General features: G+C 35.7%; 1 long non-coding RNA gene across 1 annotated transcript; it reads right to left on the bottom strand.

The window, feature by feature from the left end:
• Positions 1 to 724: 724 nt before the first annotated feature.
• On the bottom strand, positions 725 to 21,888 carry LOC141520763 (uncharacterized). The gene is made up of 4 exons (XR_012477716.1): positions 21,781 to 21,888; positions 3,472 to 3,577; positions 2,513 to 2,618; positions 725 to 1,150 (listed from the first exon to the last, which is right to left on the bottom strand). It is a non-coding gene; the product is annotated as an uncharacterized LOC141520763 (long non-coding RNA).
• Between the last annotated feature and the right edge of the window lie 1,367 nt (positions 21,889 to 23,255).

Raw genomic sequence — 23,255 nt, 5'->3', positions numbered from 1 at the left:
TTCTTCATGCTGGACTTGTTGGTAATATATAGACATGCGGATGACATGTGTGGGTATATTTTGTATCCTTCTATTTTGCTAAAGTTGTTCATTATTTCAATTATTTTTAGTCGATTTTTTGGAATTCTCCAAGTATACTCTCTGGTATGCCAAGTGTATCATCTGAAAAGACCGTTTTGTTTCCTAATTCCCTATTCTAATTTCTTCCATTTCTTGTTCTTGTGGACAAGGATTGTCATTGCTAGTATTTCTAGTACAATATTGAATAATAGTAGTGATAATGGGCAATCTTGCTTCAACCCTGATCTTTTGGGGAGGGCTTCTAGTTTATATAAATATTACTTTTTTGCTCTTTATGTAAATATTATTTTTGCTTTTATATAAATATTACTTATAGCTTCTCCAAGCTGCTAGCCTTACTAGTTGATTGATATGAGAGGAGACATGGAATAGGGGTTCAGAAACAAAAGAAACTACAATCCTTTACATAACCCTAGAAGTGTAACAGAAAAAAGTAACTGAAAGTCATCATTTCTATATATATCACCTTATACCTGTTAGGCATCTTCCCAGTATTCTTGGGTTATTTGTAATTTTGATTCTTCCAGGATTCTCAAACATAGATTTGAGAGGTGAGTAGAAGCAAGAAAACATGTACTGTTTGAGCCCAAGAAAGACCCTGTAGTTTATACATTAATTATTTAAAAGGAAAAGAACAAAGCCATTTCATGCTATAGGACATATATTTCTTTGAGCATTCATCAGACAGCAGTTACAGGAGGTATGGGCAAACCTAGATCTCTAGAGAATCTCAGAAAACACAGAAGTGGCTGGTTTGAATTAGTGTGTCTGAGATGAGACAATGCTTTGGATAGAATGAAAATTCAAGGTAATGCCCACATGGTTCCTGGCCCCTTGCTGCTCTGAATTCTAAAGAGAGGGTCATTACTTCAAGCATGGACAAGTTACATTGGGATGCAGTGACTTTGACAGCAACATTGGGAGGAGGAAGTGAAGTTTTTAACCCAAATACATCATGACTTTACAGGTTTCAGAGGGTTTCTGTTTCTTTACAACAGTCATTTCACACTTTTCTTTGTTGAAAACTTCCTTGCAATTGACTTTGTCATAACCCAGAGGCTTCATTATCCTATTGATGGAAAAAAAATTGAGCAAAGATTAGAGTGGTCTTTGGGGGCAAATGAATAATTTATTATGACTTTTACCCTTATTCCAGACAACCTCTTGTCATGAAGCTCTTATCCTCCCCAGCTACCTAATGAAACATCTCAATCTCCTCACAAGAATAGACCAAGAATACATCATTAGGTTCTAGGTGCTAGTTAACTTGCACAAAAGCCCTGAGTGACAGAGATAATAAGTTTCAGATTTTGAATTTAAATAGAAAAAATAGCATGACCTAGATTTCAAATGGGACTCAACATTAGATGTCACCAAATCCACATGTGTCTTTCTTTTAAGTAGAGGAGAAAACTAAGGCTGAGACTTGTCAAGTGACTTGCCTAGGATCACACAGATAATCAGATTATGAGCTGATATGGAAAAGAAAAGTATTTTGGGTCCTAGATTTCAAACTGGAAGAGACATTAGAAGTCATCAATGCAAAATTTTTAAAAACTCTCAAAAACCCAAAAAATAAACAAAGAAGAAGTCATCAATATCAAATGTCAAAAAGCTCTTTTTAAATGAAGAAGAGGTTCACAAAAGTCAAAGGATTCGCTCAATGTCACAAAGACAACTTGTATGTGTCTGAGGAAGGATTTGAATTCAGGTTTTTCCAACAAGAAGCCCCAAACTTCATGCAGTGTATCCACTGGAGAGATTTAAGTCTTATTCTCCTCTTTCCTGATTGGATCACATCATGTACAGATAAGAAAATAATCCCTTAGGAAGGAAAGTGATCATCATATTCCCAGAATAACAAAAATGGTGAAGATGAAAATCAGGACTATTAAAGGGTCTATATAGGAATTATAACATGCAGAAGAGAAAATTCTGTTTCAGGGAAGAAGGAATAGACTTACTCAACTTGTTTGGCCTAAGAGGCCAAACTGAGAATGAGGGATGGAGGCTGAGAAGAATCTGTTTTTAACTAAGTGCAAGAACTCTCCAGAAACAGAAGTAACCGCCTACGCTGTAGGCCAGAGGTAGGGAACATATAGCCAACAGATCATATAAGGCCCATGAAATCATTTGGTCTGGCACTGCCATGACAACTACAGGTAGGATACAAAATTCAATTCATTGATGAGTTTTTAAGAAGTGAATTAACTAAATGTTTGATCAAACATTTTTAAGTTGATAATTTTGTAAGGCCTGTGAATGATGTTATAAATATCCAAATGACCCTTGGCAGGAAAAAAGGTCCCCCACTTATTGAGTAGGGGTTTCTGGTTCCCAGATCAATACTACTCCATCATCTCTGAGGTCCCTTCCAGCTCAGAGATTCTATTATTTTGCATTTGTCTATTTGAACTAGCCTTGAACTTACATGTTACAGCACATTATTCCGACTCTTGGGTTACATTCACAAGTCTGACAGTTAGATGTCCATTTAGTTTCAAAGGGATAAAACTGACCTTTCTCATCCTTGCAACCTAGGACAGAACAGATGGCAAATCTGTTAATTTGCATTTGATGCCTCTAGAAAAGATTTTCCCAAGTCCTTAAGGTCACTTTGAATAGTACCACAGTAGATTGTCCTAACAATGAAAAGTCTGGGTCACTCTTAAAGATCTCCATAAGAGGTTCTACAATTTCCCTGAACAATCTCCAGTGTTTCGTAACCCATTCACTCAAAACCAGTCCTTAAGTCAAACCCTGAGTCTTTATTGAGACAATTGGAAATAGCCAATATGCAATATTGGAAGATATTTGTTAGGAGATGAATAGGAGGTTGAAAGCTCCATGGAGGCAGGATCATTTTTTAAGTTTTTTTCTTTCATCTTAATTTTCTTTCCACAATTAATTTTGTCTTTTTAGCTGCCACTTTTTGCACACAGCCGATGTTTAATAGATGCTTGTTGAATTGAGTGACTAAATAGTTAAGAACTTGGAGCATAGAGAAGGTTATTGCATTGTCCAGTTTCACAAAGCTAGTTGTGTCAGAAATGGGATTTAAATCTATGTCTTCCTGACCGTTAATCCTAGCTCTCTAACCATTGCTCCTTGGAAATATAACAAATGATGCAAAAAAAGCACATAACCTCATAATTATATGATAGAAGGGAGAAAATGTGAGAAGGACTTACAAGACAGTTGCCTATTTTCTCCATCTCAGACACATCTTTAGATTAAATCTATTTATCCCACCTTTTGTCCTCTACTCCCATCCCATGGGTCTTGGCACCAAAGGACACAGATATATTCTTAGCTTGACCCTTACAGATTTCTTGCTAAACAAATCCTCCTGTCACTACAGACAGGAAATAGTTTTAAATAAATATTTACCAGTTGGTTCTTCGTCTATATAGAGCTCCAAGGGAATATTTATACAACTCGCATCACAAAATGTCACAAAGACAGCCAAAGCAAGGACAAGGGCTAGCATAGTAATCTATTTTAAAAAAGAAAAAGAAAAAAGATTAAAGGTAGGTAAAAAGGGAAAATGACTGAGTTTTTGTGTTTTTTTTTAATTTTATAGCTGCCCTCCCATTAGATTCCAGTCACTGCCCAATAAACAGTCCCATTTTCCGACAATAGACTTATCCTTTGTAATAACAAAATGTCCAATGGAACACAGTAAATAAAACACTGATATGGAATCAGGAAGTCTTAAATACAACCTAGTCTCAGATACTAATTTTGTGACCCTGAGCAACTCTCTTAACCCATTTTCTCATCTATAAAATAGGGACAATGATAGACTCTCAGAATTGTTATAAGGATCAAAGGAGAGAATATTGGGAAAAAAACATTATTATAGAAAATAGTCAAGCAAAATAAACCAACACAATGAAACAATTAGGTCTCAAATAAGCCCAGGATCATAGAATTAGAACTAAAAAAGAAACTAAGATGTCATTAAGTCTAGCACTCTCAATTTACAGATAAGAAATCTCAGGCCTTTGCAAGAACCCCTAGGCTAGTAGTACCTGAGACTTGGTTCAAGCCTTTGTTATACTGACTCCAAATGTCCACTATATCACTATATACCACTATACACTGTCACACTTTACTAATAAGAGAAGCCAAATACTGTTTGGCCTTGGGCAAGTCCCTTCTTGCAAATGCTTTTCTCACTTTCATCGTGCATTGTAAAATGGAAATAAAAGCACCTACTTCCCAGGGTGGTTGTGACATAATAATTGTATGTTATGTTAATTGTAAGGCACCTAGAGCAGGGCAATGCAATATAAATGTTAGCTATTATTACTACATATACTAAATTGAATAATGGTATCTTAATGCTATTTTTATTACTAATATATACATTTTGTCTTCTATCCTGTGCAATCGGAATTGATCATTGCATTTCATCTGAGTCCAAAAGACTTTGAGATTTTTTTTCTTTTCATTTACATCACTATACTAATTTTCCACATTTTTTTGAACCTGCTTTTTTTAAAACTCTGCATCAGTTCATTCAGGTCTTTCCATGTTTCTCTGATTTCTTCATATTTACCATTTCTTAAAGGACAATAATGTTCTGTTCAATTCATAAGCCATGATTTGTTAAGCCAGATTCAATACTCTGAATTCTTGTACCTGAGACAAATTAATTTGTATGGGGAAGAGGCTTTGGAGAAAAGTGGGGAAAATGAAGGGGAAATGATGTTGACAAGAGTATTCTCTGTCTATGAGTGCAGTCAAATGGGGAGAGGATATGGTTGAGTAGAAGGCAGTACCCAGGAGAGGAGCACTATGACAACAGACTTTGGATGTGGCAGCATGGAAGCAACTGACAGTTTACAATTAAGATTTAAAAAATAATCTATCTGTGATTTAATGGGCAGCAGGGAGTCCAAAGAAAGTCAACTATCTACCAAGGCAGATAGGTGACTCCTCTGCCACTTTTAGACATAGAAAGATGAGTAGAAGACAGACAGTTGGATACATAAGAGGTAGGACTCAAACCCTGACCTTCCTGAATCTTAAACCTGCCTCTTGGCCAGTACATCCTTCTCTACAGGGAATATATGAGGAAATAAGCCAAGCAGCTCTATTGAGGCTGTAACATATCTTCATTTCCCATCAAAGATGAATGCTATTACTTTCCAGCCTCTCTCTTCCTAGGATCTATTGTTACTGGTTTTTTGGTATAATCAGAGAGAAGATTATTGGAAAAATTGGTGCAGTATAAATTATTAGATGTATGTTGGATGAGATCTCTACCCTACTTCAATAACCCTGTCCTATAACTGCAAGAATATGAAAATATAATAATCACCACATTGAATCAGAGAGATGGTCCAAGGTGGTCCAGAATTCTGACTCTGACAGTGCCATGAAAGGAAGTTTTGTGGGAACGTGATCATCCTCTATGATATGTCCTTCAACAAATTAGGAATGTATCTGAACTTCTTTAAATCAATTCACCTTTAGATCTAAAGAAAAGATTCCCTGAGTACAGTCTGCAATCTCCTGCATTCAAGGCTTTGCATGAGGCTCTTGTCCCCTACAAATACATGAAATGATCTCCCTTCTCACCTCAGTTTCTGGAAATCCATCCCTCCTTTCAAGTATCCCTTTCTTCCAGAAGCGTTTCATAATTTCCTTTGTATTTTATGGATGTATCCATTTTGTATGTATCCTGTATTCCTTAGTAGAATATGAGAGGCCTAAGGGAAGGCACTGTCTCATTTTTTCCCCTCATTTTAGGTTACATCTGCTTATGAGGCCATTAGTGGTACATGAGTGAAGTGCTAAGTCTAGAGGATTTGAGTTAAAATTTGGCTTCAGACAAATGATTTATGACCCTGAGCAAGTCATTAAAACTTTTTCTCGGTTTCCCCAACCCTAAATGGAGTTAATCATTGAACCTTCCTCATAAGATGGAAAACAAGGGATGATTTCATTGCTATAGGGAGCCTTCAGATAAGGAAACTCCTGCTACCTATAGTCTTAGTAAGGTGCCTAAAGGACCAGGAGGTTAGAGACAGGATATCTTAGAAGTGCAACTTGGTCCCAGATCTTCCTGGCCCCACCTGCCCTGCTAGGCAGAGAAACAAGAATAATCATGACATCCATCTGTGCATGGTTGGAACGCACCTGAGATCTGGCCTCAGTGAAGGGTCACAGATCAAGATTTAATACATTGTCATTATTTCCCAGTATTCCCATCCTGGTAGGTTTGAGAAAATATTGCAGAAAACTCCACTGCATCTGGATTTCAGAAAGACCATTAACAATGTCTATCATATTTACAACTGAGTAAATAATTATAATAGCTTTATGGGAAAGAATGCAAATTCTAGAGATGTTCATGAGGAAGGGAGCTCAGTGAAAGATGGTGTCGTGTAGTCAAAGACAGATTGACAGAGGAAGAAGGATTTAAATCAGGCCTCTAAGATTGGTTAATGAATTTAGTAGAATGAGAAGAGAAAGGGTAGCATTCCATGCAAGAGGAACAAGGCAGTGGCTTGCAAAAGTGGATCTGACTAGGTTCTAGTTTAGACCCAGAGAAGAAATCAGTCTGACTAGGTGGGAGAGCAAATGTTGGGGATTAGAGGTAAATAAATTAGAGAAAGGATAGAGTAGAGTTCGATTCTGCAGGGTCCAGGAAAAAAAGGCAGAGGTGGTTGGATTTCATGCTTCGACTTCAAATGCAAGTTATAGAAGCGTATTGAGCACGTCATGAAAGATGAGTTCTAGGATTAATCTACTGGTGAAGATGGATTGGAGGAGATAGAAACTGAAGGTAAGGGGAATAGCTAGGAGGTTCTTGATATTGTCCAGGTACAAGTAGAAGGAGGGAAACCAGTGAGGTTTGTATTAGACAGAATGCTACATATAAATCAGAAATCTGTTCCTGCAGAGCTGCACAAGAAGGCTGGGACATAAAGACCTTGCTTCAACCATATTTTATCTTTATTCCAAGGTCAATTTTCAAGTCAATCAGGGAGCAGTATGACAGTTGATGGAAGCCCAGTTGTCCCAGTCTCCACACAGTGTGGTGTTGAGCTGAGTAGAATACCTACCAAGACTTTTATAGACTAAGGAAATCATGAGTTCCAAATCAGAAATGTTCATTAGGAAACTGGATAGTCATTTGTGAGGGAATTTCAAAAGTCATTACTGAATAAAGTTAGAAGTTAATCAAATGAGGAAAATTAGTTAATTGATCTGTCCAACGTTGCGCTGTTAGGAAGTGCCTGAAGTATAATTTGAATACAAGTTTTGCTTTACTTACTTAGTTCTCTATCCACTATGCCACCAAGCCACCTTTGATTACTTATTTTCAAAATTTCACATCTGTAATTTGCTTTATGCCAACTTATGAAAATTCCCATTAGCATAGTGACTTCTCTGTCCTGAGTAGATGTCATCCTTATTCATTATTTCAGGGAAGAAATCATTCATCAGAAGCAAAATGTTGTCAAAATCTTTCAAATCACTGTATGTGAAAATGTTATAATTCTTACTAGGTTTCTCCATTAGATGACAGAACTGCCTTTGACTAGGAAGGGTGGCATCCACAGTTTTAATTTCTCTTTATCTTTTTCTGCATTCTTATTGCTATAATTTGTCTGGCTATACATCGAGCTTTTCCAAGATCTCCAACATTAGATTTGGTATCTCCCCAATTTGGTTTATTTAATATTGTAATGCTTTGCAATGCTCCTTCACTTCCAGATTAGCATTTGAGCCCAAGATAAGTAATGATGCCTTTGAGTTACAGGGTCTCACCCCCAAGCGAGACTGACAAATGCAAAAGTAGCCAACCTTCCCCTGGAGTCTTTTCAGGGGGCTCTAAAAGAGGTCCTGGGATCACAGGATCATCTATCTAAAACAAGAAAGGGCCTTAGGGGTCATTGAGTCAAAGGGCCAGAAGGAAGGACTAGAGAGAACAGAAGCAGAAATATAAGTAGTCAAGTCAGGAGCAACACAAGCCCTTGAGGGGTTGCTTCAATGAAGGGTTTTTCACTTTTTTGTCATTGGACCCCTTTTTTTATCTTGTAAAATCTATAGACCCTTTCTCAGAATCATGCTTTTGAGAACATAGACTCCAGAGGACCAATTACAGAGGAAACCAGTTCTAAATCAATTATATTTCTGTATAATTATATGCATATAATTACATATAATTGGACTATATTTCTATTTATAAGTGTATATGACATGTATATTTATATATTCCATGTCATATAGAAATATATATTTAAATATATTACATATATTTAAATATATATATTTAAATACCAATTATATTGAAGTCAATTTTCCTCATTCAAGTCTAGTCTCATATACTTGCTGATTTTGTGACCCTGGCAAGTTACTTGGCTTTATTTGCCTCAGGTTTCCCAACTGTAAAATGAACTGGATAGGAAAGTGGCAGACCATTCCAATGTCTTTGCCAAGGAAACCCCAAATGGAGTCAAAAAGAATCTGACATGATTGGAAAATTACTGAAGAACAACAAAACATTGTTATTAGTGTTAATAACAATATTGTGTGAATATATACATGCACACTATCCATGCATATATAGACACATGCATAGACACATATATCTCCATCTCTGTCCATCTCTCTATTTATCCAGGGTAATTAGAAGATGAGCAACAGAAGAAAGGCACTAATATTCAAGATTGTCTTTTGATTTGACCTCATTCAGTGGACTGAAATGATAGCATATATAACACCTCTGAGAACAAAGAATTGAGACATTCTCTCTGAGTCAGGGCACCCTGGGAAGAGCCTCAAGGGAAGGAGAGAACATTACATTTTTCTCATAAAGATAATAGCTTGTAAGATTTATGCAACAAGCAAGGACTCTTGTCCTTTCTACTCTAGTCACTTAGTGGATTGACCACAGGTCTCCTGTGGCTGCCCAAGCATGGTTTATATTTCCTAATAAGTTTTAGATTACTTCTGATCTCATTACTACTGTGTCTCTCCCATTATACCATACATTATTGGCTCAACTCTCCACTGGACTGGATTCTTTGGACACATCTGTACTGTGGAAGTCATCCTTCATTAAGTACAATGGTAAGTGATTCTGTACAGTTTTCTTAGTCATTAGAAATATTACTGTAAAGGTGTCGTTTGTGTTTACTTGCTCATGTAGAAAATCATTCTGTCTTTTGTGACTTTTATGTGTTTTCTCCTCTGTCTCAGAATAAAGAAGTTAGACAATAAGATCAATGGGAACCAGCATGTAGCCAGGACAGCTTGACTTGGATTCAGAAGGTCTAAGTTCAGATTCTAAGTATATTACCATGGGCAAGTCACCAATCTCTCTGAGTTTTAATTTCCTCATCTGTAAAATGGGAATTGTAACACCTGCATCACCTACTTTGTCAAGTTCTTGTGAAGAACAAACTTTGTAGACACCAAAGAAAAATGTAAATGTGATTCCTTGATTCCTTAAATTCCCCTTGAGGGGAATTTAATAGAAGAATGCTTTGATGGAATCACAAGAATCAAAACAAGAGAAGCTCTGTGACATTGGAGAAGATAATCCTAACTTTCCACTTAACTTGAGGCAAACCTTCCTGGAATAAGGAGGTGATGATCCCAATATTCTCTGCCTTGGTTGTTTAGTCCTGGATGCCACAGTTTAGGAAAGAGTTGAAATGTTTAAGTAAGTTGAGAAAAGTGGGGAAAGATAAGGAGGGAAATGAAAATAGTTGAAGATTTTCAACCAAGTAAAGAGAAGATTTGATAGAATATGCTAGTTATCTTAAAGTATTTGAATATCTGTCATATTGAAAAGGGATTAGATTTAGACCCAGAAGACAAAACCAGAAGTATGAGAAATAAACTGTGGAAAGATAGACTTAGACTTGAAATAAGAAAGAAATGCTTATAAAGAGAGCTTTTCAGGAGTGGAATGGACTTTCTTAGGAGGGAGGGAGTTTCTCTTCTCTTGAGGTCTTCAGGTTTCTGCTCATATAAAAGTTGGACTGGGCATCACAAACAGCAGGTTCCCATCTTGTCTGAGGACAAGTCTGTTAACTGCTATGATCTTAGCTTCACAATGTGTAAGATAGGGATCTGAAGTATGTGAAATGTGTTTTTGGAAAGTAGAGTAAGTCCATTTCCCCTTCACCCCTCTACCCAACTGGGATACTCTCAGGATCTCTAGTAGAAAAGCTAAAGGAAAAATGCAAGGAATACTAGGTTATTGATAAAGACTATTTTAAAGGTAGGCTATTATGAAGGATGTTGTTGTTCAGGCAATTTAGTTATGTCTGACTCTTCTGGGGATTTTTTTTTGCAAAAATAATGTATTTTTATATACTTTTATAAATATCTTTGAGTTTGCCATTTCCTTCTCAAGTTCATTTTATAGATGAGGAAACTAAGGTAAATGGGGTGAAGTGACTCGAGTAGAGACAGTAGTAGTAAGGATCTGAGATCAAATTTTAACACATGAAGATGAATCTTCTTGATTTCAGACCACCACTTCATGCCCCCATTGGCCACTTACTTGCCCCATTATGAAGGGTAACCTCTCTCCACAGACGTGTCTATCCTCCTAATAGTCTGCGCAAACCAATTTATCTCAAGAGCATCTTCCATCATTGAATGCTTTAATGGAGAATGGAGGCTTCAGCTCTTCATACTGAGCATAGCCCCAGTCATTAACTTTTTTCATCCATAAGAATGCCTATTCATCAGTGGATAAAACACCAGCCCTGGAGTCAGGAGTACCAGGGTTCAAATCTGGTCTCAGACACTTAATAATTACCTAGCTGTGTGGCCTTGGGCAAGCCACTTAACCCCATCTGCCTTGCAAAAACCTAAAAAAAAAAAGAACGCCCATTCATCCATAAGGCAATGCTTTCAAAAGCTCCATACAAAGACTCACCATCCTATCCTATAAGTTCATCAAATTGATTGGAGCTTCCCCATTAACCCAAAACATATTAGTGGTAACAAACTGAAATAGAATCTCTGTAAAACACAAGCTGGCTTAGAAAACCACAAATTAGACATTTCTATGTAGTGTTGCATTTTTATTCATGCTGTCAAACATATTGCAATTATATTTTAGTCTGGTTCTGACTACACCAAGAAGTTCTGAGGTTACTCAAATGAGCTTCAAAGTAGCTCTGAGCCAGAAGTATAATCATTATTATCACTATTAATTATTATTGTTCCCACTTTATAGATAATACCAAGATATATAGATAATGCCAATCACGGCTTGCCCATGATTAGACAACAAACAAATATTGGAAATGGAATTCAAAACCAGTTTGTTCTTGATGTGGAGGTCAATGTTCTTTCTATGAAACCATCATATGTCAGTCCCCTCCCCTCAAACAGCTAATGAGATATAATTTCTCAACTGTAAGGATAATAGCTTATGTTTATATATTGTTTTGTTTTTAATAAATTATTATGAACTTGAAAAAGGCAATAAATCATGGATCATATTATATTCAGCTTGTTTTTTTAGATAAATATTAAATTTAATGCAAAGGGCTTCACAATACTCTACTAATTGGTATTCCTTTCTGAATTTCTGTTATCATCTAAGTATTTTTAAAATGTTTTATTGTCATTTCTTTTTCTTTTGGCATCACTATCACTTCCACCTCTTCCCATCCTTCTCTCCTTTCCTCCTCTTCCACTAAAATTCTTTCTGGTAACACATAAATATAATCAAACAAAGTCACTTTTAGTCATGTCTATAAGTTTTTCTCTCTGGCAAATAATGGAAAATATGCTTTATCTTTAGTTTTCTGGAGTTCTATGGTCAGGGAATTGATCAAAACTTTCACAGTTGTATTCTTTTACAATGCCATCATATCCCCTTGTATAAATTGTTCTTTCTCAGTTCCTTCTGCATTAGTTCATACGAGTTTCAGAATCATCATTTCTTGTGGTATAATAATGTAAATTGTACATATACCTCAATTTGGTTCAACGACTCATCAATTGATGTATATCCACTGTATTTGCAGTTCTTTGTTATGGCAAAGCATAATTTTGGACATTTGGATCCCTTCCCTGCTTTTTATATTTTGGGGAAAATAGATCAAGTAATGGTAACATTGACACAGTTTGGTGACTCTTTTTGTAATGTTTTAAAGCACTTTCCAGAATGTTGGACTAGACTGGTTAGCTTTATCAAACAATTCATTGCTCTATCTTACCTTCCACTACCCCTCCATCATTTTCCTGTTCAGTCAGCTTTGTCAGTTAGAGAGCTATGAGTCAGAACCTTAGCATTATTTTTTTAATTTTTGCAAGGCAATTGGGTTAAATGACTTGCCCAAGGTCACACATCTAGGTAATTATTAAATGTCAGATCAGATTTGAACTCAGGACTTCCTGACTCCAGGACCAGTGCTCTATCCACTGCGTTGCCTACCTGACCCTATTGCCTTAAATTGTACCTTCTTAATATTTCCTTAGAATTAAGGGCAGGAGCAGCCTTTTAGCCCTCTACCCCTTATTTTGGTATCTATAGTGCTTAGTATGCATAACATATAGTAGAGACAATAAATATTTTTTGACAAGTCACTATCAATTGGAGCAATGGTATCAAACTGAGATAGAAATAGAGATCATTTAACTATATGTAAGGATCTCCACTGACCATGTTGACTTACAAAAATCACTTATTAAAATTATCTGTGTTTTTATTACTTTAAAAATATTTCCCAATAACATTTTAATCTGATTTTGGACCTATTTGGGAGTGTTGTTCATACAATATGATATGGTATGTTTCACATCTTTGCTTTGAGGCATCAGTTCACATATATATTGATAGCCTACCCTTCTTTTTTGGAGAACCATCTGTTGGTATTCTTTGATCATTGATCTACTGGAGAATGGTTCATGTTCTTGTATGAAACAGTTTCTTTTCTTGCATATCAGAAATTTGACAGCTTTGTCACAGAAATTTGCTGCAAACAGGCTTTCCCCCCTTTTTTCTCATAATAAACTTAGAAATATATGTAGTGTTACAGGAACACAAATACATCTTAGGAAAAACTTAATGGAAATGCATTGTGGGAGCTCCATCTTAAATCAGTTTAGTTACCTATAACAGATACAAACCATCAGAAGCCGATGACCATCAGAAAGAAAGATGTTAATTTTGATATATAGTTCACACACGGAATTCCCTTCTTAAAAATGTATTTATCAAAAGTTGATCATGGCACTTTAGGATTTTCTCCTTACAACATGTGAAGAAGATGGGGCTGGCATTTTTATTCCCATTTTTCAGATGAGGAAACTGAGCCCCAGAGAGATGAGGTGACTTGCCAGTGAAAGTCACACAGTGGAAAATTGGAAGCTAGTATGGAAGAAACTTGGATTAGACCAACATCTCACACCCTACACCAAGATAAGATCCAAATGGATACAGGATTTAGACATAAAAAACATTATAAGCAAACTAGAAGATCAAGGAGTAGTATACCTGTCAGATCTATGGAAAGGGAAACATTTTATGACCAAGGAAGAGATAGAGAACATCATTAAAAACAAACCAGATAATTTTGATTATATTAAATCAAAAATCTTTTGCACAGACCAAAACCACTGTAATCAAGATCAAAAGAAATGTAGTAAATTGGGAAACAAAGTTTACAACTAGTATTTCTGACAAAGGATTCATTTCTAAAATACACAGAGAACTGAGTCAAATTTAAAAAAAAAACCAAGCCATTCCCCAATTGACAAATGGTCAAAGGATATGCAAAGGAAATTTACAGATGAGGAAATCAAAGTGATCGATAGTCATATGAACAATTGCTCTAAATCACTGCTTATTAGAGAAATGCAAATTAAAGCATTTCTGAGCTACTACCTCACACCTCTCAGACTGGCCAATATGACCAGAAGGGATGTGGGACACCTGGGACACTAATACATTATTGGTAGAGCTATGAACCCATCCAACCTTTCTGGAGAGCAATTTGGAATTATGCCCAAAGGGCAACAAAAATGTGCATACCCTTTGATCCAGCAATACCACTACTGGGTCTATACCCTGAAGAGATGATGAAAAAGTGTAAAAACATCACTTGTACAAAAATATTCATAGCAGCTCTTTTTGTGGTGGCAAAGAGATGGAATGTATGTCCTTGTATGTCCTTCAACTGGATAATGGCTTAATAAACTGTGGTATATGTATGTCATGGAACACTATTGTTCTATTAGAAGCCAGGAGGAATGGGAATTCAGGGAAGCCTGGGAGGATGTATGAACTGATGCTGAGTGAGATGAGCAGAACCAGAAATACACTGTACACCCTAACAGCAACATGGGGGTGATGATCAACCTTGATGGATTCACTCATTCCATCAGTGAAACAACCAGGGACAATTTGGAGCTGTCTGCAATGGAGAATACCATCTGTATACAGAAAGAATTGTGGAGTTTGAAAAAAGACCAAAGACTATTACCTTCAATTTAGGGGGAAAAATTATCTTATTATGTAATTTTAAAATCTCTTGTACTTTATTTTTCTTCCTTAAGGATATGATTTCTTTCTCATCACATTCACCTGAGATCAATGTATACCATGGAAACAATGTAAAGACTAACAGAATGCCTTCCATGGGAAGTGGGGCGGGGAGGGAAGCAAGAATGGGGGAAAAATTGTAAAACCCAAAATAAACAAAATCTTTCTAAAAATAAATAAAAAGAAAAATAAAGTCACACAGTAAGTAGCAAAGTTCTGACGGTATTCACATCATCTGACCCCGAGTTCAAGGCACTTCCTCCCACAACACTCTATTGATACCAGTAAACATGTGATCCCTGCATGTTAATTGTTTTTCTTCCAGAAGTGTTTCCTGGGCTTCTTCCTAGCCTGTATCCTTTTTGAATCATGATTTCAGGCACAATGCTATGTTGTAGCCACAGAAGGAATATCAGAGGAAATGAGAAAGACTAGGAGGAAGAATTCATTTCTTGGAACCTGGAATGAATGGCATAGAGGTATATCTGCTGCCTTAGCTTGTTTCAGATCATTTTTATGGAAAATAAAGGATGACATGAAATGAAAATTTATGTAGTACCTACTATTCTAAGTTTTTTTCAAATATTAATTCATTTGATCCTGTTGAAAGAACTGGAGATGTTAGGAAAAGTGATTAAACTCATTCTGTTTTACCCCAGGTGTGGTGGGTGAAAGTTGAAAAGAAACCAATTTTGTCTTGCCAGCCCCCAAGCTCCAAAATAATGAGAGTTATCCAAAAGTAGAATGAGCTGTTGCAAGATAAATTCCTATTTGCTAGGTAGGTTATAATGGGAATTCCCATTTGGTATTAGCTGGACTAGAAAAAATGAACTTCACCTGTACAAGACAGGGGAGAAATAGCTAGTCAATAATTTATTTGCAAAAGATATGAAGGTGTTTGTGGATCTTAAACCTGATAAAGATCAATGACTACAACATAGTAGATTAAAAAAAACACACAAAACCCAAAAAACTAATGTGATGTCATGCTACATTCAGAGAAGTTGATATCCAGGACCAGGAAGTTGGACTCCTATTGAATAATAGCTTGCAAAATTAGATTTCTGTCCCATAGTTCCTGGATGACTCACTGAGTCTCAGTTTACATGTAAAATCAAGGTGGGGGGGGGGAGTTAGATGAAATGGTTTCCTCAGGTTCCTTCCAGCTCTAAATTTAGGAAATATTGTTAAATCATCCTACCCCACTTAGTCCTAACACAGATGTCAGGGGAGAATATCTTTCAATCAGTCATTCAGAGATTATAGGCTAAATGTAGAAAGTCCTTGAAAGTCTTTGGATGAGCTAAAGGGACATTACACAGGAAAAGATTCTGATTAGGTGAGGGTCACACCTTGACCTATGTCCAGAACTGGAGAGATTTTGAGGTTGTAATAGCAGAATAAAGGGAGGAAAACCAAAAGCTGGCAAGAAAGAGTGGGCAGCTCTTGGTAATAGAAGAAAAAAGGTAGAGAAGGGAGTGAGAAGAGGAAGGTTTTATTATTCCCACATGTTAACAGGATCTCTAGATGCCTGAAGCTGAAACTGCAGTCTAGAGACAGGAGAGTCAGGATAGAAAAAGAAGTTTAATTAGCTTCAGTGAGGCAAAAAGCACCTCCCTAAGAAAAAAGAGTTCACCATGCTAGACCACAAGGAGGTTTTATGTACATAGTGGACCATGATATGATCAATCTTAGATTTTGAGATAATTCTCATGATGGGCATTTCTTAAGACAATACTGATATTCTTGGGTTCCATCGGAAGAGTCATTGTCTCAAGTCTTGGGAGAAGGGGTTATGGTCACCCCTGCAAAGAACAGATTGTGAACATATGATGGATGGACCTGGGGAAAGAAGAGGGTTAAATTCCTCAGTGAACACCCTATGTTGGTCCAAATAAGGCCAGTTGCTAGAGGGTGAGATCATTCCAGAGGGCAAAGGATTATTGTTATGCCAAATTCAGGGCATAACAAGCAGCCTGCATGCTGAACCTTAGCTCTGGAAACTGGGTATCTCCAAAATATTTTGATATACAGGAATCTCAGAGTGAAAACCTTGGACTTATGCCATTTGTTTTACCCTACTTTTTCAAGTGAAACACCATAAACAAGTCTGCCTTTTTTTAAAAAAAAATTTCCATATGTTTGTCAATAGATATGATAATAAATTATGCTGCTCTTTCACCCTAGAATTTCTTGGAACCTGAATTATGCCTCAAAACCAGAAAGGTCAATGCTTGGCAATCTAGGGTATAGATAAAGTTTTTTAAATGTAAATTAAAGCAGGGAGCAAAACCTCTACCTCAACGTTATGAATTTTCCTAACTGGACACCTGAAACAACTTTGATTACACACCTAAATTTTCATTTAACCTCATCACCATGATAGTTATCATTTATATAGTGTCTACTATGTGGCAAAGACCATGCTAAATGCATTACAATTAGTTTCTTACTTGATCCTCACAATATCCCTAGGAAGTAGGTACTCTTATTTTATCCCATTTTATAGATGAAGTTAATGGAAGCATACAGGAGTGACGTGATTTGCTCAGGGTCACATATCTCTGCTTCTCTGGTTTCTAGTCACTTACAGAAATTCCTAGATAATTCTGCTAAACTCTGCCAGGATCAAGACTTGATACAATTTTAGTGCAATCCCTTAAATTTGATTTTTTTCAATAACTGGTAAATGTGATAAAAACCAACTCAAGCCTTATGGTTCTGATCCTATTAATAACAAGAGTTGTAAGAAGAACATCAAATTAAGAAGCCATAATTTACCTAAAAAGGCAATGAATTTTGATTTTTATATACCACCTACTGTTTCTTTGTTTACCCAAATCCTGCACCTGATTTGGAATATTTACAGAAATGTTCACTAGGATTGAACTTGTAAAATAATCCCTTCTGAATTTTAAAATTATCACCTATACTTTAAAATGGGAAAATAACTTCACTTTCTTTACAATTATCAAAGCAATTTTATATGTAAAAATGTTTAAGCCAACTTTGAGAACATATTTCTAAAACATACTCAAAGTCTGAATTTCTCATTAGAAATCTTTGGAAGGCAACCACTTGTTCATGTTTATATCATAATTCTTAGGATTTCTTTCTCACAATTTACAATTTCATTTAATTAGAAAACTTTTATATTACATCTTTATTTTATCACTTTATCTATTTCTAATTTCCCACACCTTTGTGGGATATTATCCCTGTATTTTTGTTTGAACTCAGTATTAATTGATAGACAACATTTTAGCAACAAAACTTCTACAATTTATAGATGCTCATAGAAATTTGCAATGAGGGGGCAGCTAGGTGGTGCAGTGGATAGAGCACCAGCCCTGGAGTTAGGAGGTCCTGAATTCAAATCCAGCCTGAGACACTTAATAATTACCTAGCTGTGTGACCTTGGGCAAGTCACTTAACTACATGGCCTTGCAAAAAGTAAAAAAAAAAGAATTCTGTAAGACATAAGGATTGCTTTACAGACACAGGGGACATGTGTCTGTGTAAAGGCATGAAAGGAAGAGATGAAATTTGCAATGAAAGTGAAAAGGAGAGACATAGTTATAACATTGGCAAAACTATCTCATCAAGGGCAAGGATTGTCCTGTTTTTGTCATTGAATTTTAGCAAAAGTGTAAACTGAGGCAGATCAGGGAGGAAGGTGACATTCATTAGCAAGGATATGCTACCCATAAACAAATGAATGGATCGATGGATTGTCTCCCTTAATGTCAAAGACTTCAGCAGATGAACAATTGTCTTTTTTTAAATAGGTTTTGGAAAGTACCAAATAAAGAACAGAACAGTGTAAATGACAACTGGTTGCAAATGAGGCACAAAGAACAACATCATTACTTAGAAGTTTAGTAATGGGAGCTAGCAAAGATCCTCCTTTCATGAGATTAAGAAGTGCTCATTGTTTGAGTCCAAGTACAATACAGCAGCCCATACTTTTGAACAGTAAACTAGGCATCTTTGAAGGATAGCTTGGTAAAGATATCTAGACCAAACTCCCTTGCTTTCTCACATATGGTTTGAAATAAATTAAGTCTTTAGACAAGGATTCTAGAATTTTAAAAGTAACCCATCACAGTCCAGTCTGAACTAGGTTCAGAATTAAAAAAAATAATTTAAGCAATTACAGGACAAAATCAATGGATTGTAAATAAGACCAAATAGAAAATTATACAGGATGCATCTTAATTTTCTCATCTAGCCTATCAAAACAGGAGAAAAACTTCATTAGATCAGTTTCATTTTCTTTTCAGAAGGAAATAAGTACCATGAAGAAAATGAATCAAGAGAATTCTATTTTAGTCCATGCCAAGTTCATCTCCTAAACTTTTTTCATCTACCTGTAGCAATTCTCAGATTGGCACATGCCATTTTCTCCTTGGTTTCATGACAATGCAGTCAACCATCAAACCAATCAAAATCTCAAAATAGTATCAAATTATAATCCCAAGAGTTTTACCCAAATAGAAAATTTTCACTAATCACAGCTTAGTCCTTAAATATCAATAGTTTTCTTATGTTTCCCTAATAGTTACATTTTATTTATTCTTCACTTAAAATTAAAATTATGTGTATGATGAATACATAATAGTTGACTCAAAACTCACTTAGTAACAATAGAGCTCAGATTCAAAGATCTTAAAATCCTTGAATCCAAGAATCTACCATTATCAATTTGCCTCAAAAATGTTCCTTCCTTAAAGAATATTCAAATAAAAGTCTGTGCTAATCCTATCCCCTTTACAAATCAGGAAGCAGAGACAAAGGAAAAATTATGTGCTTAAGGTAACACAGCTAATATGTTTCTGAGAACAGAGTGTAATTCAGTTTTCCCTCATTCGTTCATTTTTCCAGCTTTTCTTTTATTTGATGACACAGTTAATAGCACACATTTCATCATATTATAATTTGCAGGACAAATCTCAGCCAAATCAAATCTGAAACTCCACCCACAAAACCAAGATCTCAATTTTCCAGGGCTATTAACTAACAATGCTTTAAAATTTAGAGCCCAGAATCAACATAAAGCTGATTTTCAAAGGTTCATCGTACCACTTTCACCTTGTCATAACTTTTTAAAAATTTCCTTTTAAATCACTCTGAAAGCAAAAAATCAATTCCTTTTGGGGGTTTAACATAGCCCCATCCTCCCATCTTTCCCTGAGGTTCTTCAGTGTCAATTCTAGAGAAAGTTAGGGAGAGACACTAAATAGCAGCCTTAAATTTCCATTCCCTTGTTTTGTAGTTTTAAAGGTTTCAAAAAATTGAAATAACCTTAGAATAGTCTTTCAGGAACAGAGTACCATTATTTTTATCATATCACAAATTATTCAAATAGCTCATCTTCATTTGTATTTATTTCTCTGTAATTTAGCACAAAAATTTTTAAATAACTCCAATTAATTGTAATACTGTTACCTTTTGATGTTGTGGGGGGATTATAAATATATGGTTTCTTTCTCATGTTCTTTAGTGACCTTGCCTCTAATCACTTACATATTTAATTCTGTTATAAAAGGTTTTGAAATTTCTTGATCCTCTCATCCTGCCACTTCCTATCCTTATGAATGTCTATATTATTCATAATAAGGTATGGACCCAGACAAGATTGAGTGTTGGAGAGGTGGTCGGTCCTACAATGCTGGAGGTTGAGTTAGGTGGTCTCTCCTTCTAGGTTCCTCTTCATTATAAATCTCTCTTTCTAGACCTTAATTAAATTTCATTTATTTTTAAGTTGCTTCCTGATCTGAACAAGTGTTTTTCTTTTTATGATTAAGAAAAGGTTAGTCAGCAGATTAAATTTATATTGCTTACAGCAGACTCATCCCCCTTTCCCCCTTTTTTCTCTAATCAGTAAAACTGCTTTCCTTTATTTCACAAAAACATCTCTCAGTCTCCAGGAGAAGGGTGACAAATCCATGTAATATTAACTTTTGGGGCAGCTAGGTGGCACAGTGGATAGAGCACCAACTCTGGTGCTTGCCTTGTTGGAAATAATATTAACCTTCAAAGTCTTATTTTTCTTTAACAAATTCTGACTATATCCCATAACTCACTAATAGATATCACCATTTGTTAAACTTCTTGTAAGTGTTTATCAGATAGGACAAAGAGAAAGGAAATGGAATTAACCCATCTCAGACCTCTTTCCCAACTCCAATTCTTTCCCACCATAAAGGAGAGAGAGATTATTAAACTTCATCAGAAAATCTTCAAAATTTATGAAGATGGTTTTAGCAACTCCAATAATTTGGTAATTTATGGTAATTACTGAAAGTTATAAATTTCAATTCCAATTATTTATAATGCCATAAATTTCTACAAAGGAGGAAAAAACTTTTCTTTATTTGATTACCTAGCTTTAATTTCTGTAACCCCAAACTGACTAGGGCTGAAACGATAGAGAGAAACTATCTTGAAGGGTTTTTTCCCTTTTTATCATAATCTCCTGTTGAAAGCCTTAAATGGAAATTAGCCCTGCTTACTGGGACAGAGAGTTTGACATCAATATCAGAAATTTCATCACTCTTTCTAAATAATCTTTCTTAACTTTTTGGCTGTAGTTTTTATGACTGGTTTCATTTTCTCCTTAGAACTGTTCCAAGGTAGCAGAATCTATAAGCAACATCAAACACAATCCAAGACAAGATTTTTTTCTGAGCATTCTGCAAAGAAACAGAAACTGAATAATTAGATAAATACATACTTGCTAAGCTCTTTATCTCCTATTAAAAATTCAATATTCCCAAGTCCTTTAAATTGTTGTAATTAAGAATTCCTTCTTCAGGTCAAATTTTGGGTTCATTTGAACATTTATACATGTTAAAACAATCTGAATTTTTTAATGTCAGTTTTTGCTACCATGTTCTTCCCTTGCTCATAATATAAAAAAAGAATTTTTCTGGGTGGAAAGGGGATGGTTTCCATTGGGATGCTACTCTCAGTCTATAATTTCCACAAAGGAGCTTCCCCACCAATGTAGAGGCTTACCCTAGCTTATTTCACTGAAGGACATCTCCTAAATTGAGAAAACTTACTTTACCTACCTTAACTTACTTTAACCTCTAAAAAATTTCCCTTACAGGAGTTTTCTAGCCCCAACAAAGTGTGTGTGTGGGGGGATTGATTACCTTAGCTCAGAAAGAAATAAGGTAAGTTTGACTTCTAGAGGTAGTCTTCTTTGAAGAAGTCCCTTGGAGAAATGTCCAGAGAGTTCATGAGAGTTTTTTAAAAGGCTTCCATTTGGCATCCTTACTCACCTTGGCTGGCTTGGCCAAAAATTGTGAAATCTGAAATGACCAAGGAAACAAAGTTTCAGACTTTCAAGCATATCAATTTATTAACCAACACATGCCAATTGTATAACAAATTGAGATCAGGCCTCCTTAGCTTGGCACTTAGACCTCAAATACAAGGGAACATAGATTTTTTTTAAAGTGAATAGCTAACAAGATATCAACTAAGATAAAAGATTAGGTAATCTGATTTTTAATTGGAAGAAAGACTAGGAATTTACTGAATTAAGAGGGGGCTTGGGGAGTTTTGGGAATTGGGAGAAGGGGAGAATGAGCAGGTGGACTTTCTGGGATGTGATCCAGCATGTCAATCGAGCTCTGATTAGCAAGCAGGGAGAATTTACAGGAAAAATGAAATTTAACTCTCAATTTGGAATCAATTTTACAAAATGGAGTCAGTTTGATTCAAACAATTCCATTATCTCATTACATATGTAGCAAGTTAGAGTAGCCATAATGTACAAAGAGGAAAATCAGAGGCACCCAGAAATTCACAGGAAATGAAAATGAGAATAGTAATAAATCATATTGCCTCTAAGTATCAGTAATAAGCAAGGTGAAAGAGAACCTAATTCAATAATTCACATTTGATTTAATAGGTCCTCCAAAATGCTTCCCCTTGTGGCTTATCAACAATTCATCTTCTATATATCCTATTTGTATTTAACTCTTTGAGTGAATATCAGCAATCTCTCTCATTAGACTGTGAGCTCCTTAAGAACAGGGAAGGTTTTATTTATTTTTTGCTCTTCTTTATTTTCCCAGAACTTAGCATAGTACTTAGTATATCATAGGTGTTTAATAAATGCTTATTTATTTGCTTAAAACTTAGTGGAATGAGGGGTGGCTAGGTGGTGCAGTGGATAAAGCACCAGCCCTGGAGTCAGGAGTACCTGGGTTCAAATCTGGTCTCAGAAGCTTAATCATTACCTAGCTGTGTGGCCTTGGGCAAGCCACTTAACCCCATTTGCCTTGCAAAAACCTAAAATAAACAACTTGGTGGAATGATAATGAAACTGGAAAACATCTCTGAAAGGGTATATCTTACTTAACAGGCACAGAATAGGTTAAAGGTTGGAGATAATCAAAAGAAAATTGCATTTTAAGATGTTATACTCAAGGAGGAAATTCAGAAATGAGGGTTGGTGGAAACATAATGAGAGCTTTAGGATGAAGATCAGTAAAGATAGAAACAGAGTCATATCATTATTATTATTTAGAATATACTACAGACTGACTACAAGAACAGAAAGAAGAAATAGATGAGGAGTTTAAGATATTCATCACATTCAAACAAAAACCCTTTACTA

This window comes from Macrotis lagotis, chromosome 4 (assembly GCF_037893015.1).
Source record: "Macrotis lagotis isolate mMagLag1 chromosome 4, bilby.v1.9.chrom.fasta, whole genome shotgun sequence".
Taxonomy (NCBI): domain Eukaryota; kingdom Metazoa; phylum Chordata; class Mammalia; order Peramelemorphia; family Peramelidae; genus Macrotis; species Macrotis lagotis.
The sequence above is the reverse complement of the archived record's forward strand: the minus strand, read 5'-3'. Positions and strand labels throughout refer to the sequence as shown.